Genomic DNA, 21,570 nt, shown 5'->3' with positions numbered 1-21,570 from the left:
CATTAAAAGTGGCATCAGTTTCGTAAGTCAGCATGAAGGGGGATTGAATCAGAAAAGTTGGCAGAAAATCCCCTAAGACAGGTACTGATAAAAGGGACAAGCAGCACAGAGAGTGGCTACAAGACTCCAAAGCATTATGAGAGGTGCAAAGCAGGTCCCCAGACTGGCAAGAGCATCTCCAGGTGTAACGTCTAGGTTACAACAGCAGGCACAGTGGCAAAGAGAGCTGCAAGTTTTAAGGTCTGGGCATGGAAGCAAGGTTGAGTTGCACAAAGAGCACAGGGTGCAGGGTGGAATTTAGATTTCCTTGTGAAATGGGCTTTCCAATTGAGATGAAATCACATTTAGTACATTGATAATGGTTTCACAATGATAGGGGCCAGGATTTATAGTCAATGGTAAAGGTTGTTTTTTATGTTTAAATATGTTTATTAATATCAGCATAGTATTAATAACAACAACAAAGTGCTCCACTAGCATAAATTGTGGAAAATCAAGATGGCTACCTGTCGGTTTGAACTCTGATCACAACAGACAACAATTTAATTGCATCTCTCGCAATTGTGAATTTGGTGAGAGACTGGAGAAATGTTGAAAACAAGCCTGAAAGTCAGATAACGGGAGTAAGGAATGCAAGTCATGATTCCACTTGAACCAAATGGGTCCTAAAAGAATACTACCAATGGAGACTTTTAATGATTTATGAAAAAATGATAGCAAATGCCTAGACAGGTCTTCAATGTCAAACTAGTCTTGGAACACCTCCCATTCCTTAGCTGCAAGGGCTATACCATCCAAAGATCGCACATAATGCTGTAAATGTAAATAGTTGAACATGGGAATTGTAATAGGGAAATTTAGTCACAAAGAATCTAGTAAGCATTCGCCCTTGGTCATGAAAAATATGGTGTAATAGAGAAACCTCTCCCTGAGCCCAGATAGAAAAAATCCTACAGTCCAACCACAGGGAAAAAGCCCTATTGCCCAAAATAGATTAAAAAAAGGAGAAACCTCAGTGGTGAGACCTATCTTGGAAGTAAGCCACCACCATATTTTCTGAGCAGGCGATATAAGCACATGTGACTTCAAATAAGGAGCAAGTTGCGATCCATTAGTGTGTAGAATGTATCGGAGCTGAAAAGGGTAGGTAATACCTGTTTCATAAGCGAAATCACAATAATAAGACATAGTTAAAAGCCAGTCACCTATATGGCGAAGATGTATGCCTCAGTTATAGAGGTGAGTATCTGGGAGACCCATCCCCCCATTGCTGGTGGCCATCAACTGTGACAGGGGGATTCTAGGTTTTTCTCCCCTTCATAAATAGTGCCGCAGCTCCTCATGTAATTTACGAATATCTTGGTTAGAGAGAAGTAAAGGAAGAATACTGAGGGTGTAAAGCCATTTAGGGAAAACAGTCATCTTATATAACTAAATACAGCCCCCAACTAAAGGGTCAGTGGTATCCATTTCCTCAAGGCTGTTCTAGTAGCAGCTGCCAGGGTAGCAATAGTAATATCATGCAAATAGGAAAGATCCACCGAAATCCAAATACTAAATATTATAACTTATGTTCTGCTCATTTTAAAGGAAAGGGCCCTATCCAATCACTCCCATTCCATTGACCAATGGCCAAAGCTTCAGACTTGTCTAAATTTAGTTTAAAACCGGCTATACTACTGTATTGTGAAATAGTAGGTAACAAAATGAGGAGGTGATGTTGAGGATCTGTAAGATGAATCAGCAAATCATCTGCAAAAGCCGCAATTTTAAATGTTCGGCTCCGCACGATAACCCCCGGAATATTATCATTAAGGAGTATAGTGCGAACCAGGGGGCTCTAAGGATAACACGAAAAGAAGCGGGGAAAGGGGGGCAGCCCTGCCACATGCTCCGTTTTATTGGGACGGCGTCAGATAGGGTGCCATTAACCAAAACCCACGCAGCAGGGTTCTGATAGAGAATATGTATGTAGTCCAAAAAGTTACCTTGAAGTCCAAACTTCTCAAGCACCGCAAACATGTATTTCCAATTCAGCGGTCAAATGCTTTCTCAGCATCAAAGCTGATAAGCAAAGACTTCAGATGGTATTGCCTGGAGTGGGCTACAGAGGCCAATACCTTACGCACGTTTGCCACTGGATATCTGCCTTTGACAAAACCCACCTGTTCTGGGGAAATTAAAAGGGGGAGAAATTTAGACAGTCTATCGGCTAGTATTTTGGCCAGTTGCTTGACCTCAAAGTTCAATAGAGAGTTCGGGTGTTAAGAACTGGTTAACTGTGTATCCTTCCCTGGTTTCAGGAGAACAACTATAGTCGCTGCATTATTTTCCTTGGGTATGACACCTTGCTGTAACAAGGCTTCATACATTCTCCCCAAGCGTTGGCAGATATTGTCAAGTAAAATCTTAAAAACTCTCCTGGCAACCCATCTGGACCAGGTACCTTACCCAAAGGTGCCTGTTGAATATGGAAATAAATTTCTGAAAATGTGAAAGGAGCATTTAATGATTGTAACTGATCTGCAGTAAGCTTAGGTGGCATAATCTGATTCAGAAATGACAGTATATCAGTGGTTTCCATACCTTCCTCTGTGTATAAGCTGTGATAGAAACATAGAAATGACGGCAGAAGAAGACCAAACGGTCCATCCAGTCTGCCCAGCAAGCTTTCACACTTATTTTTTTCATACTTATCTGTTACTCTTATTCCTTGTAAGTAACTTTTTGGTTCTATTTCCCTTTCACCCCCGCCATCGATCTATTTCCCTTCCACCCCCACCATCGATATAGTTAGCAGTGCTGGAGCTGCATCTAAGTGAAGTATCTAGCTAATTGGTTAGGGGTAGGAACCGCCATCATAGCAAGCTACTCCCACGCATGTTTATCCAGCCTATGCAATTCAGTCCTTATTGGTTGTTGTCCAAATATAAATCATCTTTTCATCATTCCCCCTGCCATTGAAGCAGAGAACTATGTTGGATATGCATTGAAAGTGAAGTATCAGGCTTATTTGGTTTGGGGTAGTAGGTATGGAAAAGTTCTCCCCCTATGTCCTTGGAGGAATATACTGACTGCCCTCTAGGCCCCTTAAGGGTTGTTTTTAATAGAAAAAATTTCCAAAAGTATGTATCTTAACACTGTGTTATGCTTGACCGACTGTAGCATCCACGCTGTGGCCGGACTCTCTTATCCCCAAAATGCCGCCATATCTGCCTCCTTTGATACTACTTCTAGATGTATGCAGACACATATTTTGGGGTTTTATGGCTCCCTCACCACAAAATCCCTCTTGGCACCAGCTGTCGACATCACCCTCGACAGGGAATTTAAAACCCCAGCCTGCACTTTGCCAGCGCTTTTGCAACAAGTCTTCTTCCTTCAGCAGTACTAGTTGCCCAGCATTCTTACCTTGCTCCTGTTCCTGCTGGTCCTGCATTCCAGTCTTGGTCCTTTTCCTGTTTGTCCTGTGCTCCTGCTTGTTCCACATTCATGCTAGTTCCTGTGTGCTACTCCATTCCTGGCCTTCTCCTGTGAATCTTGCTCCATTCTTGTCCTGCTTCCATGTACATCTTGAGTTGTCTCTGCCCCAGCTTTACTCCTTGTCACCTGATCTCGGATTGGAACTTGACTTTGCTTCAACTTCTGCCTGCCCTGACTCTGATTAAATTTCAACACTGCTTTGTCTTTTGTCTGCCCTGACCTTGGACTAGCCCTCGAGTCTGCTTCATCTTCAGCCTGCCCTGAACTTGTATTGGATCTTGACTCTGCTTCGCATGCTGCCTGTCTTGACCTCAGATTGGACCTTGACTTTGTTTCATCTTCTCCCTGTCCTAACTTCAGATTGGACCTTGACTCCACTTCATCTCCAGCCTGCAAGCCCTTCCAACCACTTGAATGCGAAGGCTCAACCCAAGGAGCAGGCGGTTGGTCAGTTGGAAGATTGTCTCTGGGTGAGTCAACTGCTGCCTGTTAAGGCCTATCTTGTGCTCGCACAAAACAGACAGTGGCAACTTAACGGCAGCTAAAGGCCTCATTACCATTCAGCGTAACACTCTTGCTGTTGCATTTCCTGAACTTGTGGTTTTGCATGAATTCCCTCTTAATGCTCTAGTCTCTTATAACATTCAGTACAGGAAATTGTTTCTCTTGAGCATCTTTTGTCTTGTGCCAGTATTTTGTCCTCAGAATGAGAACGTTTCTGGACAAACCACCCCAGTATAATCAACCATGAAACATGGTGAAAGAACCAAGTTTAAATTGTGGAGGGGCCAGATGCCCGCTGACCTTACCATGCTAATGTGTGTGTTCAGGGAACAGAGAGTCAGTGCTGCACTGAGTGTCACACTGTGTGCACTATTTTTATGACACTGCTGAGCTTAGTGACAGGTTCAGTCTTCAAGATCAGCGTCACTGTAACAGGTATGCAGCGATAGGTTGGATTGGAAAAATGCTTCAATGCAATACATCATTCCCGTTGATTCCTTGATAAAATATCCATTGACCGCAAATTGCGGTCATAAAGCTACTTTTTGTTGTTTTATATTGCTGTGCCTCTAGGAGGCGCTGTACTCATTAATGCTCAGCTTCCACTCATTTTTTTTTCTTTTCTCTTCTGGAAGAAAAGAAATGAGGTTGTTTGTGAAGGCCATAGCTTTGGTGACGATTGAACCACATTTTAGATCTATGGTTTGGACCTGAGCAATCAGCTCGAGCCTGGTGATCCCTGTTTATTTAGTCATGGCCTTGATGGCTACAGCACATTCTTCATTCATTGCAGTCAGGACTGAAATCAGCATCTCTTCACCTGCTTCATATTTTGATTCTATTTCCTTTCCCAGGTCATCTTCTGGCAGTTTCAGATCATCATGAACTTATCCAGAAGGGACATGTATTTATCATTAATATCAAGCAGTTGGTAGTCATTCCTCTTAATATTTGGAACATCCATGTTGTGAGTGGAAGGGCAAATATCTTCATATTTCTTGCCAGTGAAAATATGAATACCAACCAGGTGAACCTTGGCATGCCCGAGCTTTCCAGTCTTTGAGGTTGACATTTCAACAATCTTGCAGGGACGTCCTTTTAGTACCACAAACCCATTCTTGCGCACAGCAGAACACTGCATGGGAAAAGTGGCGGAAGCCCCGGCATCTCCAGTGGTAAAGTCAACCAGTTTATAAACACCATCCAACCCATGTTTGCTAGTTGGTTGCTCTAAACTTTGCATAAATTCCTAACTGTACACCTGTTGCTCTCTTATTGACTTCTGTGAGGCCATTGACTTTAATGGCTTATAGAAATATTATATTCAAAGAAAATGAAACAAATAGGATTTTAAATTGGGAGCCCCTCTCAATTCATTTCAGGGACTCCCAAAACAAACAAATTGAAACCTATTCATTTCTTTTTACCCATTTGTTTGAAACTAATGCACATTCCTAGCAGACAATCTCCAACTGTGTATTACATTAGAACCAGATGTATCTAGATCTACATCTTAGATTTTCACTAAGAGGTAGATATTCAGCCACTATCTGGCTGAGATAGTTAGCCAGATAAATATATCCAACTAACTTAGCCAGGATATTCAGCAGCAAAGCGTGCCTTTGAATATACCTAGCTATGTAAAAGCTGGTTAAGTTTAACTGGCTAACTTTATACCTGCTCAATAGCAGGTCGAAGTTATCTGGCTAAGATATCTGGATAAGGTTGAATATCGGCACTTATCCGGCTAAAGGGGTGATGTATCAAGCTGAGTTAGTGCTCTAACGCATGTTATATTACATATATTGCATCTCCCCACCCAGATATCCTCACCTATTACAATGACCTTCTTTGCGTGCCATTCACATGCATAAATAATGTAAACGAATGCAAAGAAGATCATTACTAGTTAATTTTATGTAAATATTTTGTGCCTGCCGGCCAACCAAGAAGGTGGTCAGCCGCGCTAAAATAATTACACCTATTTGAAATGCATTAGATGTGAGGCGGAAGGCCCAGGACCCTAATGCAGGTTCTGAGACTCCCACCGCACATTTAAATCAGTAGTAAATGTAGTAAAAAAGTAGTAAGTAGTAAAAAAAATTAAAAATCAGGGCAAACAGGGAGGTTTATCAGGGATCAGTGCTGACCCCTGTCTCAACCCAGGCCAGCAGTTGAAGCCTGGACTTTACTCCAGTCATCATTCCCCAGTTATATGGTGCACACGGTCACATGGTGCACCTGGAAATTATTCCAGTCACAGCGTGCACCCAGCCGCAATGCGGGATCCAGGGCTTTTTCTTTAATTAGGGGGGATATCAGTTTCACTCGATTGGTGAGGAGAGGGGGTATTGACTATCATGGGGGCCGTCGGTGTCACTTGAAGGGTAGAGGGTGGGGCCAGGGCTAGAGCCTTTATTTTATTGGATGGATTTGGGGGGCTGGGGCCGTCAGGTGCATTTTTAAAAATTTACATTTTGGGAGAGTTGGGGCCACCTTGACTGGTGGTCCCGAATTGAGATGGGGGTCAGTACTGACCCCCGCTCAACCTCCCCATTTTTGCTGCTATTTTTTAATTTTTGGGCCAGCGGCCTTGTACGACAATGGCAATCCTGTGAGGATGGTGTCACCATCGCGTTAAAGGGCAACACCCTCACCCCCTGCGACAGTGGAACCCCCCTCCTGGACAAAACATCACAGCTTAGTGCATCCTGGGGTAAGTCGGCTGGATAGGTAGCCATGTCTCGCAATGTCCCCATCCTACTGCCCTCTTATCCAGACAACTATTTAGCCACATACGTGGCAGCTGCTAAACGCAGCTGAATATTCAAATAGTGCCACATAGCTGGATAAATCTGAACTTATCCGGTTAAGAGGTGCTGAATGTCAACTTCTAATAAACTCTCTCTAAGCCCTGGTAAAAACAGAGGTACTTTATGTAGGGAAAGGCTCAGTAGGAGAGTCTAATCCTCAATTCATTTTGGTTGGTATTTCTTTTCCAATTAAGAAGCAGGTCCACAAATTAGGAATCATATTAGACATGAGTTTTAATATGAAATGTCACATGTCAGGTCACTAAATCTGCCTTTTTTTCTTTTGTATTGTACTGGCCAGGTATGGAGACACCCAGAAGCATCAAAACTGTAAAAATAAAATAATTGCCTCTGTGAAGATTTTAAGACATGTCTGTACTTTGAAGAAACAGTATTGGAATGGTCCATCCCTGTAACTGAATCTCTTCCTCCTGATGAAGCTATTATCTGGCAAAACAGAGGTCCTTTGTTGAGGAATGAGTGAGGAATAATTAGACCCTATTCATTAAGATTATACATCTCAGAATACTGAAGCTACATTCTAAGGAACCTGTAATCAGTGTTTTAATTACTCTACAGAAATTGGCTTATGTACCGTATGTTGCAAATTGGGACATTGATTCTATTAATTTGTAAAGAAGCATAATTCATGCAGTGCATGTTATATGGACTCTTTAACAATACTATTTAACTCTATTAACTTGGCTACAAATTTAGCATAAGTTTTAGAAACCTAATTATTTTTTATAGTACTTTTGCTATTGATGTTAGATGTTTTATCTTTTTGTAGATGAATATTCAAATAAACATTTTTAATTAGTACAACACTAGTAATTTGATTGGTGATAGCTTTAGTGTTCTCTTGGTATCTGTATGCAGTTTGTATAAATGAACACTTGAATTGTTTAGGTTGACTGTCTAATTGTTTCTTTTAACTCCACTTCCTTTGTAAGGCAAAAATTGCCCCTACTACCTTCATACCTCCATTCCCCCCTTTGCCCACCTAAGGGCAAATGTCTATCAGAGGCCATCTTGAAAATGGTGTGGCAGTGTCCAGAACTCTAGGGATTGTTATGGGATCTACTGGACTGGGAGCTTCCCAGGAGTACAGAAAGGGGTCAGCACAAGGGTGGGAATGGAGATACAGGGGATGGGGGTAACTTTTTTCATACAAAAGAGCCAGGGTTTGGATCTGAGAGTCTGAGTAGGGGGGGAAACAAATATTTTTTTAAATATTTTACAGTATAGCCGGGAGGTGGGGGGATGACAGAGGATCTCAATAGACCTCCAGAGGTTTTTACACATTGGATGGGGGGATTCTACTGACCACAGAGGCCCTTTAAAAGATGGTAGTCCTTTGCTGCAGTATTTTTCCCAGTGATAATCCCATGAGATTTACTAAACTGCAATACTCAGTACCACAGGATAATGAATTCAATGGTTTCTGCTCTTCTCCCTGAGGAAAATACCACAGGTTAATAAATAAACTCCTAAAAATTTGTATCTGCATTTGTTATTATTTTTATTGTGGAGGTATTATGACTATGATTATTTCTTATTTTCATTCCATTTTGTTATGGGAGGGCAAGAATCAAAGCCATTTCCATGAATAAAAGAGTATTTTACATGTGAAAATAGGTTGCTTGTTTGCTGTCACAGGTAAATTTTAAATGCGTTGCTCGCCCAAAAACGACCCCATACAAGTGAAATAGACCGATACAGAAAACCCCATGAGAGAGCCAGTGAGCGCCCGCTCTCCTGACGTGCGCCCAGGCCACTCTCCTGGGCGCGCGATTCACTAAACTGAGGCATGCAAATGAAGACCCATGGTAAAAGGAGGCGCTAGGGACACTAGTGCGTCCCTAGCACCTCCTTTTTGACAGAAGCGGCAACTGTCAGCGGGTTTGACAGCCGATGCTCAATTTTTCCGGTGTTGGTTCTTGAGCCCGCTGACAGCCAAGGGTTCGGAAAACGGATGCCAGCAAAATTGAGCGTCCGTCTTCCAACCCGTGGGCAGATTTTACATTTTTTTTTAAACTTTTTTTTAACTTTTGCGGCCTCCAACTTAATATTGCTATGATATTAAGTCAGAGGGTGTGCAGAAAAGCAGTTTTTTCTGCTTTTCTGTACATTTCCCCGGTGCCGGCCGAAATTAAGGTAGGCGTTAATTTCTGAAAGTAAAATGCGCGGGAATGACTAATAGGCCAATCAACATGCATTTGCATGTTGCAGGCGCTATTAGTTTCGGGGGGATGGGACGCGCTTTCGACGCGCTATTACCCCTTACTGTATAAGGAGTAAAAATAGCGTGTCGAAAACGCGCGGCCAAACGCGGGCTAACAGTGTGCTTCACCGGAGCACACTTTACTCTATTGGCTAGTATGTGGGCTGTGAATGAGCAACATGAATTTTAAGAAGCCAGGAAGTATACGCAACAAGAATAAGGAGACAAAAAAGGGTCAAAATGTATGCACATCACCCCTGAATTTTACGAAGGTGACTATGGCAATGTGTGCCAAGTTATACAGGTAACTTTACTACTGGTCCTGATAAATGACAAAGAGAGGGAGAGGGAGAGAGAGAACCTCCTTTAAAGGGCCAATCTGACACTCTGTTGCGAGCGTGGACCCTTGTGCTGAGGTTGGGTTGTTACTACCCATAAGAAGGGTCCTTGCAGGTCCTCATCATCGGCTGGCTGTGCTGGTCACTGAGGAGGCCCTTCATGAACTACAAGGCCAGGTTCCGCAGAGGCAGACTGGAGGCAGTCCACGGTCGGAGTAGGCGGAGCAGTGAGTCTAGAAAGCAGTCTGAGATCAGAGCAGGCAGCGAGCAGCAAGTCCAGAGAACAGTCGGAGATCAGGGCAGACAGTGAGTAGCCATTCAATAAAGCAATCCGGTCCAAGGTCGAGGCACACGGCAGGCAGTGAATCCAGAAGCAATCCAAGGTCAAGCAAAGCAAGACAATACCCAAGGCACAAAGGAGCAGGCCAGACATCAGGAACAAGGAGGACCTGTTGCTGAGGCATCAGGCAGAAGTCATCGTGGCTTGATATAGGGCCTGCCTCCTGATGTCACTAGGAGGTGTCAGGCTTGTTTTCCCGCCGTGAGCCCTTTAAGGTTGGCGGAGTCATGCGCACATGCACCTAAGCCCGCTTTTGCCTGCAAAGCGGCTTGGTGCGGCATGCTGAGGCTTTGCGGTGGACGGCCACGTCTCAGAAGAATGTGAGGACAGCAGGCCGTGGGACCGGAATGTGGCTGGCCGGATGCAACAGTACCCCTCCCCTTAAGCCCCCTCCCATGAGGTCTTGGTTTTTGGGGATGGGAGTTATGAAAAGTCTTCAAAAGATTTTTATCAAGAATGTTTGAGGCGGGCTCCCATGTTCTCTTCCAGGCCAAAACCTTCCCAAGAAAGTAGATATTCCCATTTTTTATTCTCCGATGTACATCAAGTACTTCTTTTATTTGGCAGATTTGGTCCTCAACTGAGATGTCTGGAGGTTTGGGTATCTTCTGAGAGGGCTACATGAGAACTAGGGGTTTGAGGAGGGATACGTGGAAGACATTATGAATACCCATGGAGGCAGGCAACAGTAGCTGGTATGTCACCGGTCCTATTTGGTGGGTAATTGAAAATGGACCAATATATTGCAGTGCTAATCACATAGAAGCTAGACAGAGACGAAGATGATGGGTGCTTAACCATACCTTATCCCTAGGTTTAAACTGAGGAGCTGGATGACGATGTTGGTCTGTAGTTTTCTTTGCTCTTTGCGCAGCATTTTGAAGCATACCTTCAGTCTTAATCCATAGATCCTGGAGCTCTTGGGCTGTTAGTTGGGCTGTGGGTGAAGGAACAGTTAAAGATATAGGAAGAGGCGGTATTGGCTGTTTTCCATAGATGATCTGGAAAGGGGAAACTCCCGTGGCGGTGCTGCTATGGAAGCTATGTGAAAATTCAGCCCATGGTAGAAGGGTAGCCCAGTCGTCTTGACGTTCATTGGTGTAGGCCCGGAGGAAGGTCTTTAATGTCCGATTAGTCCTCTCAACTTGCCCATTAGCCTGAGGATGATAGGCCGTGGTGAAATCTAGAGTGATCTTGAACTTTTGACACAAGGAGCACCAATACTTGGCAGTGAACTGTGTCCTTCGATCTGAGATGATGTGTCTGGGTAAACCGTATAAACGAAAGATGTGGGTAAAAAACAGATGGGCCAGCTCTGATGCAGAAGGAAGCCTAGGCACAGGAATTAAGTGTGCCATTTTAGAAAAGCAGTCAATGACAACCCAGATAACAGTGTTGCCTTCGGAGAATGTGAGGTCTACCACAAAGTCAGTAGATACATGGGTACAAGGTTCCTTTGGGGGTAGTAACGGTTGTAGTAGCCCCCAAAGTCATCTGACCGGAAGCTTTTGTTGGGCGCAGGTAGGACATGATTCCACATATGCTTTCACATCTCGCTGCTGTTGCGCCCGGTCGTAGACGGCTGCGCCCTCTATTGCTCACCTTTTTTTCTACCTGACTCAGTTCATTTTGGAAAGATGGCTGCTCCTCACCGTATCCTCTGGCGTCCACGGTCCGGCATGGGCGATTGCGTTTGCCATCTTTCTCCAGGAGACACCTAGGGTGCGCGCGCAGCCCCTTCCTTTATGTGCATCATGGCGGGAACCTTGGAGGCATCCCCACCGCATGATGTCACTAGCTCTGGTATTTAATCTCCGCTCATGATTCCTTTTACAAGTTAGCAAGGAATCCTCCATGCTGATCTCTCCATGTTACCAGACTCCCCTGTTCTGTGTACTCTCACTCCAGGACGACTTAGGTACCCTCTCCACGAGCGCCTTGCCTCACTCCTCCTTACCCTCCGGGGTCACCTCCTAACAACTAGGACGCCTAAGGTACCCGCTCCTCGAGGACCTTGCCGTGCTCCTACCTTCCCTTCGGGGTTGCCTACCTATAACCTGGACGCCTACGGTACCCACTCCTCGAGGGCTTTGTTCGTCCTGGACCTCCGCTCCTCAGGGGTTCCCTTCTACTACAACTACCAGCATCAGAGTGAGTACTGCTGCTCCAGTTCTGTCTTGCATTGTCTCATCTCTCTCTCCATAGATCCTCGGCCTACCCTGCACCGCGGACCACTACCAGATCTATTGGCTTCGCCTTCTAAGCTCAGGTTCTCGGCCTACCCCGCTTCGCGGACCACTACCGGACCCATCTCCCTCTTGGGACCTGGTGAGACTGTGGAACTGCCTTTTCCACTCTGCAACCTACAGACAGAACACTGCCATCTGGTCCCTCATCTCCTGGCTGGAATCATCACCCGTTCCTCGGGTCATCATCTACATTGCAGTAACATAAAGCCAATTCTCTGTGTCCATCTCTGCCTTGAGCTAGCCTATCGCTGCAAATCCCCACAGGGCCCCGCCCTGTGGGAGGTGCCATCTCTTACAGCGACCAAGGGCCCACACTTCAATGTCCAAAACACAACAGCTGCATGCAGGGCCACCAATAGTAGTTGAAGCAAGGTAAAGGTTCGGGCCTGCCCTGGATGTCCGGAAATCCGGGAATCATGAACCCAATTAAGTACCTTAAGGTGAAGACAATGTGGGACTACCATCTTCCCAGGGGAAACAGTCAAGGAAGATGCCACAAGAATCCAGGCTGGGTCGATAATGAGTCATGGAGACTCAGGAACGCCCTCTTCTTCAAAAGACCGAGACAGTACATCAGCTCGTAGATTCTTAGAGGCCGGTCAGAATCGGATCTCAAAACCGAAAGGTGTAAAAAAACAAGGACCACCGAGCTTACCAGGCATTTAGCATTCTGTTCATTGTAGATGTTCCAAGTTTTTATGGTCCGAATATATCATAATCTAACCACTGCCGCCATTCTTCTAACGCCAATGTTATGGCCAGGAGTTCCTTGTCTCCAATACTGTAATTGTGTTCGGTAGGAGTGAATTTGCTTGAATATAAAAAGCAGGGGTGAAGAGTCCCAGTATCAGAGTGTTGATTCAGGACAGCCCCGATGCCCGTGTCAAGAGGCATCGACTTTGAGGATAAAGGGGCAAGATGGATCAGGGTGATGTAAACAAGGTTTCCGAAGGAAGGTGTCCTTCAGGTCAAGAAATGCCTTAGCCGCTTCTGGCGGCCAAACCCTTGTATTGGCTCCCTTCCTAGTAAGAGCCGTGAGAGGTGCTGCAATCCTGGAATAATGTGGTATAAAATGTTGGTAGTAGTTCATGAATCCTAAAAACCTCCTTAGGGCGTGAAGTCCAGTGGGTTGAGGCCATTCTTGAATACTGCAGACCTTTTCGCAGTCCATGTGAAACCGATGGCTGGAGACAATGAATCCAAGGAAAGGCATACTCTCAGCTTTGAACTGGCATTTTTCTAATTTAGCATATAATTTATTCTCTCATGGGCACTGAAGAACAAGGTGAACATGAAAGCAATGGGAGTGGCGATCTCGAGAGAAGACGAGGATATCATCAAGGTAGATGACCACACAATGGTATAGGAGATCTCGAAACACATCATTCATTAGATTCTGGAATACAGTGAGGGCATTACAAAGACCAAAGGGCATTATTAGGTACTCGTAGTGGCCATCCCACTGTGTTAAAAGCTATCGTCCACTCATCTCCCGATTTTAAGTGGATAAGATTGAAGCCCCCCCCCCCCCCCCCGGGAAAGACAACTTACTGAACACTCAAGCTCCTTATAAATAGAAGAAGAATCCCACCCCTGCAGGAGACTTCAAAGGCCTCATGAAACCCCGCTCCAGATTCTCTTTGACGTATTGAGTCATGGCCGCTGTCTCTGGATTAGATAAAGGATAGATCCTCCCACGCGGAGAAGTGGTACCAGGTAGTCGGTTGATTGCGCAGTCATAAGGTCGATGGGGGGGTAGCTCTTCAGCCTTGGTCTTAGAGAATTTGTCTGAAAAATCTGCATACTGAAGCGGTAGTCCCGGAAAGGTAGTGGCCAATGTTAATTTGGATAGAGGCTGGACCTGAATGAGGCATGAATCATGGCACTGGGGTCCCCACTTGGATAACGTAGTGAGTCCCAATCGAATTGAGGGGAATGACATTGTAGCCAAGGGAGTCCTAGGATGACTGGATGAACAGCCTCTTCAATCACCAAGAAGGTTATGCGTTCCATATGGAGAATTCCAGTGTGAAGGCGGATGGGGGCCATGCTGGTGGTGATATGGCCCAGAAGTGGCTCCCCATGAATAGAAGAAATAACCAATGATGTCTTCCATGGAACTACTTGGAATTCCAAGTGCTTGAAAAGTACTTCCAAGATAAAGTTCCCACCAGCTCCAGAATCAACAAGGGCCATCATTGGAAACTCATGCCTGTCCGTACAGAGGGTGACTGGTAGCGTAAGTTGGGGAGCTGGTGTGGTCAGTCCCAGGAGCATCTCCCCTCCAGCTCCTAGGTTCATCTGTTTCCTGGTTTCTGCGGGCATTGTGACAGGCGATGCTCTGTTTCGCCACAGTAAAATCACAACTCCAAGGTTCGACTGAGAAGCTTTTTTTCTGCCGTGAGGTGAGTCCTTCCAAGCTGCATAGGCTCCTCGGTGTGTGAAGTTTTAGGAGCAGCAGTCAAGGGACCAACCAGCAAGTGAGAGAAGGCAGGGGCCAGTACCACCAGTCGTCATGGTTTTAGCTCCCGGCAGCTGTTGAAGTCTGCGATCAATCTGACCTGTTAGGTCAATCAAATCCTGTAAGGAATCAGGCAAATCTGTGGCAGCAAGTTCATCCTTAAGTCAGGGAGACAATCCCTCCAGGAAGATACACCGAAGACTGTCCTCTCTCCATCCCAGCTCGGTGGTCAGAGTCCGGAACTCAATAGTGTAATCCATGAGTGGGTGTGTCCCTTGGCGAAGATGTAGAAGATTCGTGCCAGCTGTATCAAGTCTGCCAGGTTCATCAAAAAACTTCTTAAAGGCTTTGACAAATTCTTGTAGATTTTGAAGTAACGGGTCCCCTCACTCCCAGAGAGGGGAGGCCCAAGCCAAGGCTTTCCCCTCCAGGAGGGAAAGGATGAATGTTATCTTTACGGAGTCTGTGGGAAATTGCCCAGGCTGAAAGGCAAAGTGCATAAAGCACTGGTCCAGAAATCCCCTGCAGTGTGCCGGATCCCCCAAATACCATGGAGGTACTGGCAAACGAATCATAGGCACGGGAGCCATAGTTGCAGATGCCTCCAGAAGGGAGGTAACCGCAGGGGCAACCGCTGCGCCCAGGCAAGCACTTAGGCATTCTAGAGAATTAGCGAGAAGTTCCAAACACTGCTGTTGTTGTTGAATCCTCTGCACCAAACCTGGAATGGTCTGCAGGCCCGAAAGATCTGCCGGGTCCATGGCCTCAGCAAACTGTTGCGAGAGTGGACCCTTGTGCCAAGGTGGAGTTGTTACTACCCCCAGGCGGGTCCTTGCAGGTCCTCACTGTCGGCTGGCTGTGCTGGTCGCCGAGGAGGCCCTTCGTGAACTACAAGGCCAGGTTCTGCAGAGGCGGACTGGGGCAGTCCACGGTCGGAGCAGGTGGAGTAGCGAGTCCAGAAAGCAGTCCAAGATCAGGGCAGGCAGCAAACAGCAAGTCAAGAGAAGCAATCCGAGATCAGGGCAGGTAGCGAGCAGCAAGTCCAGAGAGCAGTCGAAGATCAGGGCAGGCAGTGAGCAGCAATCCAATAAAGCAATCCGAGATCTGGTCCAAGGTCGGGGCAGATGGCAGGCAGTGAATCCAGAAGCAATCCAAGGTCAAGCAAGGCAAGACAATACCCAAGTCACAAAGGAGCAGACTGGACAGAAGGAACAAGAAAGACTGTTGCTGAGGCATCGAAGAGAATTCAGCGTGGGCCTGATATAGGGCCTGCCTCCTGATGTCATTAGGAAGCATCAGTCCTGTTTTCCCGCCGCAGGCCCTTTAAGGTTGGTGGAGTCGCATGCGCCTAAGCCTGCTTTTACCTGCAGAGCGGCTTGGCGGGGCGTGCTCTGAGGCTTCGCGGCCATCCAAAGAAGGTGAAGGCAGCCAGCCGCGGGACCAGCTGGCTGGACACAACACACTCTATTTATATCCCACTATAAGAGGGGCACTTTCATCTCAGGGTAGGTTTTGGAGGGGGCAGTGTTACATTGGTCTGCCTAGGGCACAAGGATAAGTAGATCCTTGTACCACTGCCCCTCCCAAACCCATTCTGAGTTGAAAGTACCCCTCTTACAGTGGGAGATATATCGAGTGTCAGATTGGCCCTTTAAAAGAGGCAAATTCTCTCTCTCTCTCTCTCAGCCAGTCACTTGTGAGTATGCACGTAAAGGCTCCAACATAGTATATTTTAAACACACATGTACTTGCATGCATGATATATAATTGAGGGTATTTTTGGGCGTACCTTTTAAAATTTACTTCTTAATGTGGATAAAAGTAGATGTGCATCTTTTTACCTGCATAGTGCGGAACTGTTCACGAGGGCAGCATTAGGTTCGGAGAGGAAACAACTCATATAGTTCTGCATTTTCAAAACCACATGCATTACTTTACACAGAAAATGTACCTGCAGAAAAAGTAGGCAGAAATTTCTGTGGGTACTTTTTCCTGTCTGAATTATTAAAGAAAAAGAAGGTATGTATTGTTGCTTCGATTATTGGTGCAAATCCTTTGGGTAAAAGGTACCCATCATGTTTGAATGGATGCAGATATCTTAATATTATATGGGGGCAAGAATTAAACTAACAGCTATTTTATACAGTTATCATTTCCAGCTTTTATAGTCTGCTAGAGGTTTTGTTTTTAAGATCTATTTAATTTGGTTTGATATTAGTTTTATTTGAGGGAAAGCTGACAATGATTCAGCAGCGCATAGGTCAGAGGAAGGTATCTCCAAAGGATAATGGCAAAAAAAGAAAATTAGAATATCCTGTTAGAAAAGTGCTTGTAAAAGCTGAAAAAGCACAATATATTTAAATAAAGAGCACACAAACAAAAATGACTCCAAACTGCCTGGCTCAACTGATAATAAGCAGGTTGTCAGTACATATAAAAATTAGGGATGTGCATTCGTTCAGGACGAATTAGGAAATTTCAACAAAATTGCCTAATTTGTCCTGGTTCGGGGACCCTGAAACCCAAACAAATTTTTCCCGAAATTTTGGAAAAAATTTGTTTTCGGGTTAGCACATACTAAGGGGGGGGGGTTAGCATGCACTAACCCGAAATTTGGGTCCCCCCCGAATTTCAAAGGCCCGAACCACGGGAAATACAATATTTTAAGAACATAAGAAATTGCCATGCTGGGTCAGACCAAGGGTCCATCAAGCCCAGCATCCTGTTTCCAACAGAGGCCAAACCAGGCCACAAGAACCTGGCAATTAACCAAACACTAAGAAGATCCCATGCTACTGATGCAATTAATAGCAGTGGCTATTCCCTAAGTAAACTTGATTAATAGCCGTTAATGGACTTCTCCTCCAAGAACTTATCCAAACCTTTTTTGAACCCAGCTACACTAAGTGCACTAACCACATCCTCTGGCAACAAATTCCAGAGCTTAATTGTGCTTTGAGTGAAAAAGAATTTTCTCCAATTAGTCTTAAATGTGCTACTTGCTAACTTCATGGAATGCCCCCTAGTCCTTCTATTATCCAAAAGTGTAAATAACCAATTCACATCTACTCATTCATGACCTCTCATGATCTTAAAGACCTCTATCATAGCCCACCACAGCCGTCTCTTTTCCAAGCTAAACAGCCCTAACCTCTTCAGCCTTTCCTCATAGGGGCGCTGTTCCATCCCCTTTATCATTTTGGTTGCCCTTCTCTGTACCTTCTCCATTGCAACTATATCTTTTTTTAGATGCAGTGACCAGAATTGTACACAGTATTCAAGGTGCGGTCTCACCATGGAGCGATATAAAGGCATTATGACATTTTCCGTTTTATTAATCATTCCCTTCCTAAAAATTCCTAACATTCTTGTTACGGGCGCGTCCGCCTCACCGCTGATGGGCCGAGGGTTTGGAGGCCCTCGGGTACTTATCGTAGGTGCGAGGAGCACAGCCGTCTCTAGAGCAGGTGGTGTGAGCCCTTGAGCCACGGCGGGAGCTAGGGAGGAGCCCCAGCCACACCGTGGGAGGTGAGCCGGTGCAGGCATGGTGAGCCAGGTGGCTACTGAAGCAAGGGTTAAGGAGCGGAGTCTGACCCTCAGCCGTACCTGCACGCCCATGGCAACCAGCAACGCAATGTTGGTTGATGAACGGTCCTCCGACTGTTCCAAGCCCTTTCGGACCTGCCGCTGGGTAACGGCAAAGGGCGGCAGGCCGGACAGAGGACGAGGGCAGACAGAGTCCTTAGTACACGGAAGACATCTTAGATGAGGGCTACTGCAGAGACATCAGAGGCAAGGGCTGGTGCAGAGACATCAGAAGCAAGGGCTGGTGCAGAGACATCAGAGGCAAGGGCTGGAAGGAGACATGGGCACTGTCCCTCAGGGCGCCCTACTCAGCCCACCCGCGGGACTGAGTCGCGGACCACCCCATCCCATACGCGCCCTACACAGCCCAGGAAGGCTGGTCGCGGACCACGCTGAGAACAGGAGAGCGCAGGGAAGATCCAGGCGAGAAGGAACTCCGATGCCGGCACCAATGACATCCAAAGCCCCATCGGCTGGCAGGAAGGGAAGCTCCAGAGCACAGGGACGAATCCCTCCTGTTGGCCACTCCAGGGCCCAACAGGACAGAAGGCTCAGGAGCCAGACAAAGACATAGGGCAGAACAACCGGAACTGGATCAGGAACTGGATCAGGCACAGACATCAGGCAACAACAGGAATAGACATCAAGGCAACTTCAGAGACAGGTCAGGATAGGGAGCCATCAAAGCACGGACAACCACGGAGGACTTGGATCAGCAGACAGGACACAGCAATGTGCAAAGCCAATCCGAAGGCAGACATCAGGACTGGAAACAAGGAACAAGAAGACACTGAACACGAAGCCATCAAGACACAGGAGACCATGGTGGACCTGGATCAGCAGACAGAACACAGCAATGTGCAAGGCTAATCCAAAGGCAAGTAGGAAGTGAAATGAGAGTCCTTTTATACTGCAGGATGTAGGCAACTCCCTGGGAGGAGTTTACCTGGACCGCCCCTCGCTGGCCCTATAACTGAGGTGGAGAGCTGCGGGCCGGCCCCTAGGGAGAAGGGCGTGGCCAAACCAGGAAGTCCAAACGCAGCCAAGCAAGCCACAGGCAGGCCTCTGGAACAGCTAGGCCTCCCAGGCCCTGGAGCAACTCCTGGATGGTGCACAGGCGAGGCCCTGGCTTCGAAGCGGCCTCCGGAGGGAAGGTGAGATACCTCCTGTAGCGCAGCAACAGGGGGGATCGTAACAATTCTGTTTGCTATTTTGACTGCTGCAGCACATTGAGCCGACGATTTTAAAGTATTATCCACTATGATGTCTAGATCTTTTTCCTGGGTGGTTGTTCCTAATATGGAACCTAACATCGTGTAACTACAGCAAGGGTTATTTTTCCCTATATGCAACACCTTGCACTTGTCCACATTAAATTTCATCTGCCATTTGGATGTCCAATCTTCCAGTCTTGCAAGGTCCTCCTGTAATGTATCACAATCCGCTTGTGTTTTAACTACTCTGAATAATTTTGTATCGTCCGCAAATTTGATAACCTCACTCGTCGTATTCCTTTCCAGATCATTTATATATATATATTGAAAAGCACTGGTCCAAGTACAGATCCCTGAGGCACTCCACTGTTTACCCTTTTCCACTGAGAAAATTGACCATTTAATCCTACTCTCTGTTTCCTGTCTTTTAACCAGTTTGCAATTCACGAAAGGACATCACCTCCTATCCCATGACTTTTTAGTTTTCCTAGAAGCCCCTCATGAGGGACTTTGTCAGACGCCTTCTGAAAATCCAAATACACTACATCTACTGGTTCACCTTTATCCACGGTGGGCTGAAAACGAAGCCCAAACTGAAAGGTTCGGGCTTTGCGCATCCCTAATACAAATAGTAATATAAATAAACTTACCTTAAAATGTCAATATGTGAATGGTAGAAGTCTGAAAGATAAGACTGCAGAGTTAGAAGGCATGAAGATATAATAGACATCTGGTAGACCCAGTGGAAGGAGGATAACCAAAGGTACACTGTAATACCAGGGTACAAATTAAATTAACATGAGAAGGTTATAAAATTTGTTGCACGGAGTTGGACCCTTGGGCCGAGGTGGGGTTGTCGCAACCCATAGGTAGAAACCTACGGGTCCCCACCGTCAGCAGGCGAAGTGGGCTGATGGACGGAGGCCAGCTGACGCTTCACCAATACCAGCCCTCTTTCCCTGCTGGTTGAGCCTTTGGGTACCGGGGCCGACTGGACTTAGGTGGGCCTCTGTATGTCGTCGTCGATGGAGTGATCGAGGTCAGCCCAGAGAGAGCAGTAGGGAGATGATACAGTCTAGTGCTGGACAAGGTAATGTCCCGGAGACCTGGGCGCTAAAGGAACAAAGTCAGACAGGGGGCGCCCGAGCAAGAGCAGGCCAAAGCCTGAATAGGCCAAGTCCAGGATATAGGCTGAAGAGGCATCGTAGGGCAAGCTTGAGTCAGGGCTGGCAGCAATCTGGAAGTAGTGGCAAGCAAGGCTGAAGTCTGATCACAGAGATAGTCAAACGTAGTCAGGCAATGCAGAGGTCCGGGTCTGGAAAGAGGCAACAGAGTAGTCAGGTAATGTGGAGGTCCGGGTCTGGAAAGAGGTAACGGAGTTGTCAGGCAATGCAGAGGTCTGGGTCTGGAGAGAGGCAACTGAGTAGTCAGGCGATGCAGAGGTCCGGGTCTGGAGAGAGGCAATGGAGTAGTCAGGTGATGCAGAGGTCCGGGTCTGGAGAGAGTCAATGGCATGGTCAGGCAAAGCAGAGGTCCAGGCTTGGAGAGAGTCAGCGACACGGTCAGACAAAGCAGAGTCAAAGTCCGTGTAGGCAATCCAAGGAAGGGTGAAGAACAGGAACTTAGGAGCAAAGGAATCAGGAACCAGGATTAGCTAGGAACAGGAACACAGGAACGAGACGAATCTCTCAGGAGGCAACGAGTACTCGACCAGCGAGGAGACCTGTTGCAAAGGCAAAGCTAGGGAGCGGAGCCCAGGCTTATGTACCATCATCATCCGGGGCTGCGGCTCGGTTCCCATCGTGGGCCCTACTTAAGCTTCAGTGATGGGCGCGCATGTGCCTAGGGAGGGGTGTGGCTCCAAGTAGCAGAGTCTCTCCCGGGCCATGCAGAGAGGCCCGACGTGGAGCAGTGGAAGTGGTAGATGGACTGGGAACACCAGGGTCTGTAGCTGAGCTGGAGGCACCAGGGGTGGCTCGAGGATGGAGCAGGTGGCCTACCACTGCCAGGGACAAGGAACCAGGCACTGGAGTTACTGCAGAGAGTGAGGGGGTGATGCCATGGGTTTGCCGCGGACAGCACGCATAACAAAATTGGTGGAGTGAGGGAACTATATGCTAAGGATGGCATAGAGTAAAGCAGGATAAAAGTTTTGCAGATAACAAACTGCACTCTGGAATCTTTATGGATAGAAATTCTAAGGGTAAAGGGTAAGAGAATAGTAGTGGGGAGATATGTTACGAAATGCCTGACCAGGATGAGGAAAGAGACTGTAAAATGCTAACAGAGATTAGACTAGCTAGCAAAATGGACAAAACAATAATAATGGAAGACTCCAATTAACCAAATACTGATTGGG

General features: G+C 46.5%; 1 protein-coding gene and 1 pseudogene across 3 annotated transcripts in view; both read right to left on the bottom strand.

Moving 5' to 3' along the window:
• Nucleotides 1-21,570, bottom strand: part of EFR3B (EFR3 homolog B) — a 455,199-nt gene that overhangs the window by 174,735 nt on the left and 258,894 nt on the right. The gene's annotated exons all lie outside the window — the stretch shown is intronic.
• Nucleotides 4,636-5,230, bottom strand: LOC115088456 (annotated as a pseudogene).

The sequence above is a fragment of the Rhinatrema bivittatum genome, chromosome 3 (genome assembly GCF_901001135.1).
Source record: "Rhinatrema bivittatum chromosome 3, aRhiBiv1.1, whole genome shotgun sequence".
Taxonomy (NCBI): Eukaryota; Metazoa; Chordata; class Amphibia; order Gymnophiona; family Rhinatrematidae; genus Rhinatrema; species Rhinatrema bivittatum.
Note: the sequence above shows the minus strand (reverse complement) of the source record. Positions and strands in the feature narration are given on the sequence as shown.